This window comes from Chiloscyllium plagiosum, unplaced genomic scaffold, assembly GCF_037043375.1.
Source record: "Chiloscyllium plagiosum isolate Xiang-an unplaced genomic scaffold, Cpla_swu_hap1 HiC_scaffold_33, whole genome shotgun sequence".
Classification (NCBI taxonomy): Eukaryota; Metazoa; Chordata; class Chondrichthyes; order Orectolobiformes; family Hemiscylliidae; genus Chiloscyllium; species Chiloscyllium plagiosum.
Window position 1 is genome coordinate 24,966,651 of NW_028270171.1, and position 12,358 is coordinate 24,979,008.

Consider the following 12,358-nt stretch of genomic DNA (forward strand, 5'->3'; position numbering starts at 1 on the left):
CGACACAGAACTTGGAGAAATGTCAAAATTCCAGTGTTTTGTTGGTTCTTTTCTCTCTGCACAGACTGTACACAACTGATTTAGAACCTTTATTCATAAAAAATCAAATAGAAATGCAGACAAAGTATATTTTTTAAATAAACAAGATCTGGAGAGAGAGAAGATCTGCCCGAACTTGCGAGAGCCCCCTTTGTGGAAGAGAGCCAGCCCTATATCGGGACAGGAAGGAGATTCCAATGGCCCAACATGGATTGTTCCAGTTAATACCCTCGCCTCCTTGACCACAAAGTGAAGTGGGAGATGGCACGGGGCAGGGTGACACTAGGCACACGGACACACAAGATGGCCGCTGAGCCATAGGTTGGCCACTTGGCACACAAGATGGCCGCCGGACCACAATATGGAGAGAGACAGCAGAGCAAACACAGACACTGCCTGGGGCCACCAGAAAGCCAGCACAATGCACTCACAACCGAGTTGATTAGTTTAAGGAGGATGGGAGAGACAATACACATGAATAATATATACTGCCCGCCAAAGGGTCTGGGTCCAGCCAACACCTTTGATTGAAATGCTAACTGTTAGATACAGACTCAATACAGAGTGATAATAGCCAGGGCTGCAGTAATCGTCCTTCTCAGGAAGAGCGATTAACGCCCATTACTACAGCAACGGGCTTCCGCGCAGAAGCTGAAACTGACAACAACTGCACTGAAATTAACAAAGGCCACACTGGAAGTGACAATAACTGCACCGAAACGATCAAGGATTCTGCAATGTTACAGAGACAATAACCTCATCACTGAGCTATTATATCACAAAATGTATAACAGTATCTTGACATGTGCTCCGGGTTGAGAGAAGAATCACAGCTGACCACTGTGCTGTTGGTGCCGCTCTCCCCCCGGAGCTCCGGGATTTCCTTGTACAATAAACTCTATCGTTGAACCCAGACTCTGACTCAGAGGCTGGTGATTTTCAGAAGTTGCCTTCCCACAAATGTTTGTCCAATCTGTGGATGTGGCACTCCAAGTTTTCCAACGATGGCCGAACTACCTCACGTCTCCATCGTAGCCTCCTTGCAATTGTATTCAATACCTTGACTAAGAAAGGTAAGGACCCAAATGCACAGCCACAGCCCCATCAGTTGCAACCTTGAACACCCAGATTTCAATAATTTCCATTGACATATTGGACCTTACCATAAATACCAAACATGCAGGTATTCTGTGGTTCAAGTGGTAACATTGACTGAATATAACTCAGACTGACACCAACACAACCAAAACAGAAGTTGCTTTGTCCATAGATGGGTAGGTCTATCTGTTGGAGCCCCAGTGATCTCATGGGTAAGGCACTAACTTCCTGAACCAGAGATTGTGGGCTCAAGTCTTATTTGGGGCTTTGATTTTGTTGAAACCTTCACTGTGCAGCTGATCTTAATCCTGTGTGGTCACGTGACCATGGCAACAAAATCAGGCATTCTCAATTGATCCTCAGCTGGAGAAATTTGACCTGACAGAAAATTGGCCAAACTAAATTAAACAGCAGCTATCAGCTCCAGAGAACAGTGCAGCTCAGATCAAAGAGTTACAAAGATTCAAGAAGAACCAGTTCCAATCAGACTGAGGGTTGTATATTGGAGAAGTGTCAGGTTTTCAGCCATTGTGACTGTCCTGTCTCTTTCTGGGAATTCACCCCCATATCCTGAAAATTCTGTATTTTTCTGACACAATTTCCCACCAACCCAATTCAGACCTGGGGACTTTTCTCGGGGAGATGAGAAATCGACTTGACCTCAGACAAAGATCAGTCATGAAGACAGGGTTTAAAAGTCAGACACCCCAGATGGGACTTGAACCCACAATCCTGGCTTAGGAGGCCAGTGCCTTATCCATTAGGCCACTGGGGCTGCACATAGGGGGGAAAAATGGCAGCCTTTACATACTGCTCCGAGACCTCTCACAGTGTGTTTTTCTGAGATTTATATCCTTCCTGATTGTTTTTTACCCCTTCCATCTCATGCTAAATTGTTCGCGGCTTGATAAATTGATCTCGCCTCCCATTTCTCCCCAAACGGACATTTGAGAAATCACAGCCGGTCAGACAGCATCCGAGGAGCAGGAGAGTCGATGTTTTGAGCACAGGCCTGAGGAGATTATGCTGGAAACATCGACTCCCCTGCTCCTTGGATGCCACCTGACCAGCTGTACGTTTCCAGCACCACACAGTTTGACTCTGATCTCTAGCATCTGCCGTGTTCACTTTCTCCCAGTCGAGAAATCAACTCAACTCCAACTTTGCAAACCTCCAGTTTGAGGCAAATGGAGCAGACAGGAGAAGGAAAAGGACTCAATGTTATTGTGTGCAGCACTTTCAAGATATTTGCAGTTAGTGGGGAAGGAGTAAGTGGAGATGTTGCACAGAGCTGCATTGAGGACAAATCAATAGAATCTTTGCGGGCATTCAGCCCATTGTGGCTGTGCTGTCTCTTTCAGACAATTCACCCCAAGATCGCCCAAATCCTGGAATTACCTTGTGCAAGTTTCTGTTACACATCATTTGCATAAGCTCAACGTAGGCACAGTGATTTTTAACAGAGTACTGTTGTTGATGTATATATTAGAACATAGAACATAGAAAAGTACGGCACAGAATAAGCTCTTTGGCCCACAATGTTGTGCCGAGGATTAATCCTAATGTAAAATAAAATAACTTAACCTCCACACCCCTCAATTCACTGCTATCCATGTGCATGTCCAGCAGTCGCTAAAATGTCCCTCATGACTCTGCTTCCACCACCACCAATGGCAACACATTCCATGCATCCACAACTCTCTGCGTAAAGAACCTTCCTCTGACATTCCCTCTATACCTTTCTCCCAATATCTTCAAACTGTGACCCCACGTGCTGGTCCACTTTGTTCCACAAATCCGGACGACACAGGTTTCTGTACAATGGTAGATGCTTTATTATCGGACAGTTGGCGAGAGATTCACAATGTCCCCAAAGGGAGCCATGAGTCTCCTTGTAATGACACTTCTCCATGAATCTCTGCCCTACACACACAGACAGTGTCTTTTATAGGGATTAAACAAAAGGTTTATCAGTCACATGGGCGATTGTATTAAACATAGTTTAAAGCAGGTAATTATCAATTTACAAAGCCCGATGAACAGCGATGTCCTGTGCTAACGTGTGAATAGATTACAGAAGCTCATTATCATATTCTTCATGATGGTGTGTTGATGGGAAGAGATGAAGACAGAAGGGTTTTGCCTGCTGGAAATGGGGGATTCACATCCCTATGCTAATATGGAGGGGAAGGAAGACTATGGGAGTGGGAGGCAGTTTAACAGGGTTGTGGCCAAGGCAAGCAGTCTTGTGTGGAAAGGGCAAATCCCTCTGTCCAGGACGACAGGGGGAATCCACATGTGTGGCTCCACTAGGCTCTATTTCTGAGATACAGTCAGCCTCCCCCCTGACTGAGATGTTCTGTCTGTATTGTAAGAGTACAGGCTTTCCGTTGATACTGCAGTAAGTCCTTTGGTAGTGGAATGTTTAACCCTTGAGTCCCCAGTGTGTCCTGAAAGAGAAGCAAAGCATGGAACTGACCCCTCTTTGTGCATTTTAACTTCCTCACCAATATGCCAATATTTCCATGTGCAAATTTGAACAAGACTACTTTGCTGCACAGGCGCTATGACAACAGATGAATGGACACTGCGCAACAATCACCAGACACGGGTGTCCCCTCCCAGTCAGGGAACACTTCAGCAGTCAGGGACATTCACCCTCAGATCTTCGGGTGACCATCCTCCAAGGGAGACTTCGGGATACACAATGACACAAAGTGGCCGAGCAGAGGCTGATAGCCAAGTCCGGTACACATGGGGATGGCCTCAACTGGGACCTTGGGCGCATGTCACACTACAGGTGACCCCACTACACTATACACTCTCTCAAAGACAGACACACACACACACAGGCACATACACACAGACACACACAACAGGCACACACAACAGACACACGCAACAGACACACACACTCACAGACACACACAGACACACACACAAACAGACACACACACAGACACACACAGACACACACACAGACACATACACAGACACATACACACACACAGACACACACACACAGACACACACACACAGACACACACACAGACACATACACACACACAGACACACACACACACTGACACACACGCAGACACATACACACACACAGACACACACACACATACACACACACACAGACACACACACACAGACACAGACACACAGACACATACACACACACTCACACCCATAAACATACGCTCACAGGCTTATACGTCTTCACACTCACACTCACATGCACATACTCACTCACTCTCTCACTCATGCACGTGTGTACACACACATAGGTCTTCGGGATGAACTTGTATTTGCACAATCTGCAGGCAGTCAATGCAGGCAGTCAGTCAATGGAGTATTTTATACATTCCACTTTGGAAACAGTACCAGTCTGCTCGGAGTGTGTCTGGGAAAATTAACAAGCAGTGAAATTCACAACTAATCTTGGAGGAACCTGTTTGGGAGAGGTCACAGCACAGAAATAGACAAGTGAATATTTTACGTGTGGCCTTACAGTAAGTCTGCAGTGGTGGGTAGAGTGGGTTCTTTCTTGATTATATGTTTTATTGAGCTATGTTTCTTGATTAAACTTAAAATATAAGCCATAAGTATTAATTTCACCTGGAGCAGTGTTTGGTAGAGGAATAAGACAGTGCTATTTTCTGGGTCTGTAGATTGAAAGAAACAAAAATGGCTTTAGTAGAGTGATATGCTCTTCTTGTCGGATGTGGGAGTTTTAGGGAGAGTATACCGGTTACTGAGGATTATGTCTGCAATAAATGCTGTTGGTTGCGAATCCTATCAGATCGAATGGATTGGTTGGAGAGACAGTTGTAGACCATGAGGTATTCACAAAAGCAAGGGGATGTGATGGATGGCAGTTATAGGAAGGGGGGGAAAGTCTCAGATACAGTCACATAGATGGGTTAACGCCAGGAAAGGTAAGAGAGGTAGGCAGGTAATGCAGGATTCTTCTGTGGTTATCCCCATTTCAAACAAATATGCTGTTTCGGAAAAGGGGGTGATGGATTCTCAGGGGAACGTAGCACGAACAGCCAAGTGTCTGGTATTGAGACTGGCTCTAATGCAATGAGAGGTACGTCAGGTTCCAAGAGATCAATTGTGTTAGGGGACTCTCTAGTCCGAGTCACATACAGATGCGTGTGCAGCCAGCAGCGAAAAAGCAGAATGGTGTGTTGCCTCCCTGGTGCCAGGATCAAGGATATCTCACAAAGGGTGCAGAATGTTCTCACGGGGGAGAGGGGCCAGCAAGAAGTCAGTGTATACATTGGAACCAATGACATTGGAAGAGAAAAGGTTGAGATTCTGAAGGGAGATTACAGAGAGTTAGGTGGGAATTGAAAAAGGAGGTCCTTGAGAGTAATAATATCTGGATTACTCCCGGTGCTACGAGCTAGTGGGGCAGGAATAGGAGGATAGAGCAGATGAATGCATGGCTGAGGAGCTGGTGTATAGGAGAAGGATTCAAACTTTTGGATCATTGGAAGCTGTTTTGGGGTAGAAGTGACCTGTACAAGAAGGACGGATTGCACCTAAATTGGAAGGGGACTAATATACTGGCAGCGAGATTTGCTGAAGCTGCTCAGGAGCATTTAAACTAGTAACATGAGGGGGTGGGACCCAGGGAGATAGTGAGGAAAGAGATCAATCTGAGACTGGTACAGTTGAGAACAGAAGTGAGTCAAACAGTCAGGGCAGGCAGGGACAAAGCAGAGAATAAGGAAGGACTGATAAATTAAACTGCATATATTTCAATGCAAGAGGCCTAACAGGGAAGGCAGATGAACTCAGGGCATGGTTAGGAACATGGGACTGGGATATCATAGTAATTACAGAAACATGGCTCAGGGATGGACAGGGATGGACAGGGCTGGCAGCTTAATATTCCAGGATACAAATGCTACAGGAAGGATAGAAAGGGAGGCAAGAGAGGAGGGGGAGTGGTGTTTTTATTGGGATTGTATTATAGATCCCATAACAGTCAGAGGGAAATTGAGAAACAAATTTGTTAGGCCATCTCAGTTATCTCTAAGCATAACAGGGTGATTATGGTAGGGGATTTTAACCTTCCAAACATACACTGGGATTGCCAGTGTTAAGGGTTTAGATGGAAAGGAATTTGTTACGGATGTACAAGAAAATTTCCTGATTCAGTATTGGATGTACCTACTAGAGAAGGTGCAAAACTTGACCTACTCTTGGGAAATAAGGCAGGGCAGGTGACTGAGGTGTCAGTGGGGGAGCACTTTGGGGCCAGCGACCGTAATTCTATTAGTTTTAAAGTAGCGATGGAAAAGGATAGATCAGATCTTTAAGATGAAGTTCAAAATTGGAGAAAGGCTAATTTTAACGGTATTAGGCAGGAACTTTCAAAAGCTCACTGGGGCAGATGTTCGCAGGTAAAGGGACGGCTGGAAAATGGGAAACCTTCAGAAATGAGATAACGAGAGTCCAGAGAAAGTATATTCCTGTCAGGGTGAAAGGAAAGGCTGGTAGGTATAGGGAATGCTGGATGACTAAAGAAATGGAGGGTTTGGTTAAGAAAAAGAAGGAAGCATGAGCTTTTGCCCGAAATGTCGATTTTCCTGCTCCTCGGATGCTGCCTGACCTGCAGTTCTTTTCCAGCGCCACTCTGATCTAAACTCCCTCAAATATCAGCAAGGTGGCCTTTGTGTGGAGCCACAGGAGATGGGGGAGATACTAATTGAGTATTTGCATCAGTGTTTACTGTGGAGAAGGACATGGGAGATATAGACTGTAGGGAAATAGATGGTGACATCTTGAAAAATGTGCATATCACAGAGGCAGAAGCGCTGGATGTCTTGAAATGCATAGAAGTGGATAAATCCCCAGGACCTGATCAGGTGTACCCTAAAACTCTGTGGGAAGCTCGGGAAGTGATTGCTGGGCCACTTACTGAGATATTTGTGTCATCGATAGTCACAGGTGAGGTATCGGAAGACTGGAGGTTGGCTAACGTGGTGCCACTGTTTAAGAAGGGTGGTAAGGACAAGCCAGGGAACTATAGACCAGTGAGCCTGACGTCGGTGGTGGGCAAGTTGTTGGAGGGAATCCTGAGGGACAGGATGTACATGCATTTGGAAAGGCAAGGACAGATTAGGTGTCGTCAACATTGCTTTGTGCGTGGGAAACTTGATTGAGTTTATGAAGAAGTAACAAAAAGGATTGATGAGGGCAGAGCAGCAGATGTGATCTATATGGACATCAGTAAGGCATTCAACAAGGTTCAAGGAGAAAGTGAGGAGTGCAGATGCTGGAGATCAGAGCTGAAAATGTTTTGCTGGAAAAGCGCAGCAGGTCAGGCAGCATCCAAAGAGCAGGAGAATCGACGATTCGGGCATAAGACCTTCTTCAGGAATGAGGAAAGTGTGTCCAGCAGGATAAGATAAAAAGAGGGACTTGGGGGAGGGGCATTGGAAATGCGATAGGTGGAAGGAGGTCAAGGTGAGGGTGATAGGCCGGAGTGGGGGTGGGGGCGGAGAGGTCAGGAAGACGTTTGCAGGTTAGGGAGGTGGTGCTGAGTTCGAGGGATTAGACTGAGACAACGTGGGGGGAGGGGAAATGAGGAAACTGGAGAAATCCGAGTTCATCCCCTTGTGGTTGGAGGGTTCCTAGGCGGACGATGAGGTGCTTTTCCTCCAACCGTCGTGTTGCTATGGTCTTGTGATGGAGGAGTCCAAGGACCTGCATGTCCTTAGTGGAGTGGGAGGGGGAGTTGAAGTGTTGAGCCACGGGGTGGTTGGGTCTTACAACCTTATACTCCACAACCACCTGACGAAGCAGCAGTGCTCCGAAAGCTAGTACTTTGAGAGAAACCTGTTGGACTACAACCTGGTGTTGTCTGATTTTTAACATTGCTTATTAGAAACTTGCACAAGGTAATTCCAGGATTTGGGAGATCTTGGGGTGAATTGTCTGAAAGAGACAGCACAGCCACAATGGGCTGAATGCCCGCTAAGATTCTGTTGATTTAGAACATACAACATAGAACATAGAACAGTACAGCACCGAACAGGCCCTTCAGCCCACGATGTTGTGCCGACCATTGATCCTCATGTATGCACCCTCAAATGTCTGTGATCATATGCATGTCCAGCAGTTTCTTAAATATCCCCAATGACCTTGCTTCCACAACTGCTGCTAGCAACGCATTCCATGCTCTCAAAACTCTCTGTGTAAAGAACCTGGCTCTGACATCCCCTCTATACTTTCCTCCAACCAGCTTAAAATTATGACCCCTGGTGTGAGCCATTTCTGCCCTGGGAAATAGTCTCTGGCTATCGCCTCTCATTGTCTTGTATACCTCAATTAGGTCCCCTCTCCTCCTCCTTTTCTCCAATGAGAAAAGTCCGAGCTCAGTCAACCTCTCTTCATAAGATAAGCCCTCCAGTCCAGGCAGCATCCTGGTAAACCTCCTCTGAACCCTCTCCAAAGCATCCACATCTTTCCTATAATAGGGCGACCAGAACTGGACGCAGTATTCCAAGTGCGGTCTAACCAAAGAAAGCATTTGTCCTCAATGCAACTTTTTGCAACATCTCCACCTACTTCTTCCCCACTAACTGCAAATACCTTGAAAGTGCTGCACAAAATAACATTGAACCCTTTGCTATTTTCCTGTCTGCTCCATTTCCCTCAGACTTGAGTTGTGCAATGTTGGGGTTTGGTTGGTTTCTTGTCTGTCCGTTTGGGGACAAATGGGAAGCGAGATTGATTTATCAAGCAGCCAATTTTTTAGCATGAGATGGAAGTTGTAAAAAACAATTAGTGAGAGTATAAAACTGAGAAAACCACAATATGAGCCATCAGGGTGCAGTATTTAAAGGCTGCCAGTTTAACAGCAAATATGTAGCCCCCTGTGGCCTAATGGATAAGATATTGGGCTCCTCCGCGAGGGATTGTGGGTTCAAATCCCCTCCTGAGTGGCTCGTTTTCATACGTTACCCTCTTTGAACTTTACTTCTAATCTACATTATAAAAATCCCCATGTCTGCATTCAGTTGATGGGAAGTGCTGTCCAACATAATCTTGCACAAAGTTGTCGGGGATCTGCAGGATTGGGTCGAAATTGCCTGAAAGAGACAGCAGAGCCACAATGATGAAAGAGCTGCTGAGTTTCTCCTGGGGCTGGCATGGTGACTCACAGTATCAGGGTCTTGGGTTTGATTCGTCCCTTGGGTGTCTGTTTGTGTCGAGTTTGCACATTCTCTCCATGGGGTACTCGGAGTGCATTGTTTTCCTCCCACAGCCCAAAGATGTGCAGGTTTGGTGGATTGGTTTTGGGGAATGCAGGGTGAGAGGATAGGGGTTGGGCCTGGATGGGATGCTCATCAGAGGCTGAGTGTGGCCTTGCTGGGGTGAATGGCTTGGCCCCCTCACTCTCGGGCTTTTATGAACAAGTTTGGAGCAGATGGTCAGAGCTCTGCTGCAGATCCCAGTCAAGGCTTTGCTAAGGGACTGGTATCCAGGTGTGTGTTCATATCCTTCTTTTCCCTGATCTTCCAGAATGTTCTGTAGCTTTGGCCAAAGGGGCCATGAGCTGGGTTCACATCATCCAATGGGGTCACATTGCCAGGAGCTAGACAACGGATTTACTCAGACTGACACTTCCAGTCATCGTGTCGTAGAGATGTACAGCACAGAAACACACCCTCGGTCCAACCCGTCCACGCCGAACAGATATCCCAACCCAATCTAGTCCCACCTGCCAGCACCCGGCCCATCTCCCTCCAAAATCTTCCTATTCATATACCCATCCAGATGCCTTTTAAACAATGTAATTGTACCAGCTTCCACCACTTCCTCTGGCAGCTCATTCCACACACACACACCACCCTCTGCCTGAATAGGTTGCCCCTTAGGTCTCTTTTATATCTTTTCCCTCTCACTCTAAACCTAAGCCCTCTAGTTCTGGACTCCCCCACCCCAGGGAAAAGACCTTGGCTGTTTACCCTATTCATGCTCCTCATGATATTATAAACCTCTGTAAGGTCACCCCTCAGCCTCCGATGCTGGGATCCTATCCTTAGAGGAACTGGTATCAGCTTCCACCGCTGTGACTCTGTGTTCAACCTCATCCATCCTCTTTTCCAGGTCTCCCAGCTGCTGTTCATGCTTCTGCAGCATGATAGAGATCAGGGCCAGTTTCTCCTCTCTCTGCTTCCCCAACATCTCGCGAGATTTCGCGAGCTACTTCACCAAGGCCTGGTAGGCAATTGAGCCCAAGGATCCTGCAGGCTGGGCCGGGAGCCTGGCCTCAGACACTGCTCCTCCCTTCTTCAACATCTCTGGATGATGAAAACGCAGGTAAGTTGATTTTTCACAATGTCCTGGGACTTCACAACCTTTTCAGAGCCCCAGGATATCGCGATGGTCGGGATTGGGCGTGATAGAAATTCTTCCCGCTTGTGCTGTGGTGCGGAGCTCTGCAACATGATCGTCCGAGATCACCACCATCTTGGATCCCCAGAGTGCAGTGAGAGCATAAAACTCAGAAAAAAACACAATGAGAGGTCAGGGTGCAGTATTTAAAGGCTACCATTTTTGCTTTTACTGTGCCGCCCCAGTGGCCTAATGGATAAGGCATTGGTCTTCTCAGCCAGGGATTGTGGGTTCAAGTCCCATCTCGGGTGTCTGACTCTTCTTTGTGTGTCATTAATCTTTAATTCACTTTGCAACATCCCCACGTCTGCATTCAGTTAATGGGGTGGTGTCCCATGTGACCTTACACAAGTCTCTTGGGGATCTGCAGGATTCAGGCTGAATTCCCAGAAAGAGACAAACATTTGTGGGAAGGTAACTGCTGAGGCTGACTCACAGAGTTTACAGAGGGAGATGGATGGGGTAAGGGATTGGCCAAAAACTGAGCAAATGAAGGACAATGTGGGAATGTGTGAGGTTATACACTTTGGTAGGAAGAATAAAGCAGCTGGATATTATTTCAATGGAGAAAGACAGCAGAAAGTTACAGCACAGAGAGATATGAAATGTGTTTTTGCGGTCTCACTGTTGATCCTTTGCTGTGACCAACCTTCATGGTAATATCGGTGAGATGTTCTTGGTTTCTCTTTAGTTCTTGAGTCTGGTTAAGCCGATTGTGATTTGCAGGCCATGGTGAGACCGTGGTCAAGATCACCGTCAGTTTCTTGGATGAAGTCTTCACGACTGGTAACGCTGACAGTGACCACTGGAGAGTGTCTCTGCCATTATCTGCAGTTGGCCCGGCACATCAACGGTTTCATCAGCAAACCTCAAGGGACAACATCCAAAACCTTTGTGCTCTTGAAGGCAAATCCCTTCTCATTAAGACAAGAAACAAAATATCCTTAATGTGATGATGTTGATTTGAACATTGGGGAAGATCAGGGAAAAGGAGCATAGGGACACACACCTGGATGCCAGTGCCTTCACGAAGCCTTGACCTGGCATCAACATTCTGTAGCCACCAACCCAACACAGACCTGGGGACTTCTCCAGAGGAGATGAGAAATCGACTTGACCGCGGACGAAGATCAGCCATGAAGACAAGGGTTAAAAGTCAGACACCCCAGATGGGACTTGAACCCACAATCCCTGGCTTAGGAGGCCAGTGCCTTATCCATTAGGCCACTGGGGCCACATGTGTGATGTTAAAATGGCAGCTTTTACGTTTTGTTTTGCAAGAACACACTGACTGTGGCTCAGCCAGCACAGAGTCAGTGCCCTGGACTGAGGGGATTCTAAATCTCCTGGTTATATATGGTTTTTCCTTTACCCCCACACTGCTGCCTAACTGCGGTAGTGCTGATATTTTCCCCAGCACCATGTTGTGTGTGTGCAGGTGTGAGACACAGTGAAAGACAACAGATGTTGGTAGACACTCCGCACACCTGAGCATCCTCCAACTGGGGAACTACGTCGGGTCCGAGCACCGCCGTTTTAAGGCGTCAGATGTCGGTGGCCACGTTCTGGACGTCTACCGCTGCCCTGCTCGCTATGTCCTGCAGCAGCGTCCAGCCCAGGCCTCCACCATCCAGCACGTCCCCGCCCCTGGTCACCCTCGCAGTCACGGCCCTCCCCTCCGACAGCCACTCGAACCCGCGAGTACGGAGGTGCGGATTCCTGAGCAACGGCTCCCTGACGACAGCCGCTACTCCTGCCGGAGGGTAGACGCGGCGCGATTTGACCATAGTCCAGA

The 12,358-nt window shown here is 47.2% G+C and overlaps 2 non-coding genes across 2 annotated transcripts; both read right to left on the bottom strand.

Annotated features, from left to right (window-relative positions):
* Nucleotides 1-1,840: 1,840 nt before the first annotated feature.
* On the bottom strand, nt 1,841-1,912 carry trnar-ccu (transfer RNA arginine (anticodon CCU)). Its single transcript has one exon. It is a non-coding gene; the product is annotated as a tRNA-Arg (tRNA).
* A 9,812-nt stretch (nt 1,913-11,724) lies between these two features.
* On the bottom strand, nt 11,725-11,797 carry trnar-ccu (transfer RNA arginine (anticodon CCU)). Its single transcript has one exon. It is a non-coding gene; the product is annotated as a tRNA-Arg (tRNA).
* Nucleotides 11,798-12,358: the final 561 nt, after the last annotated feature.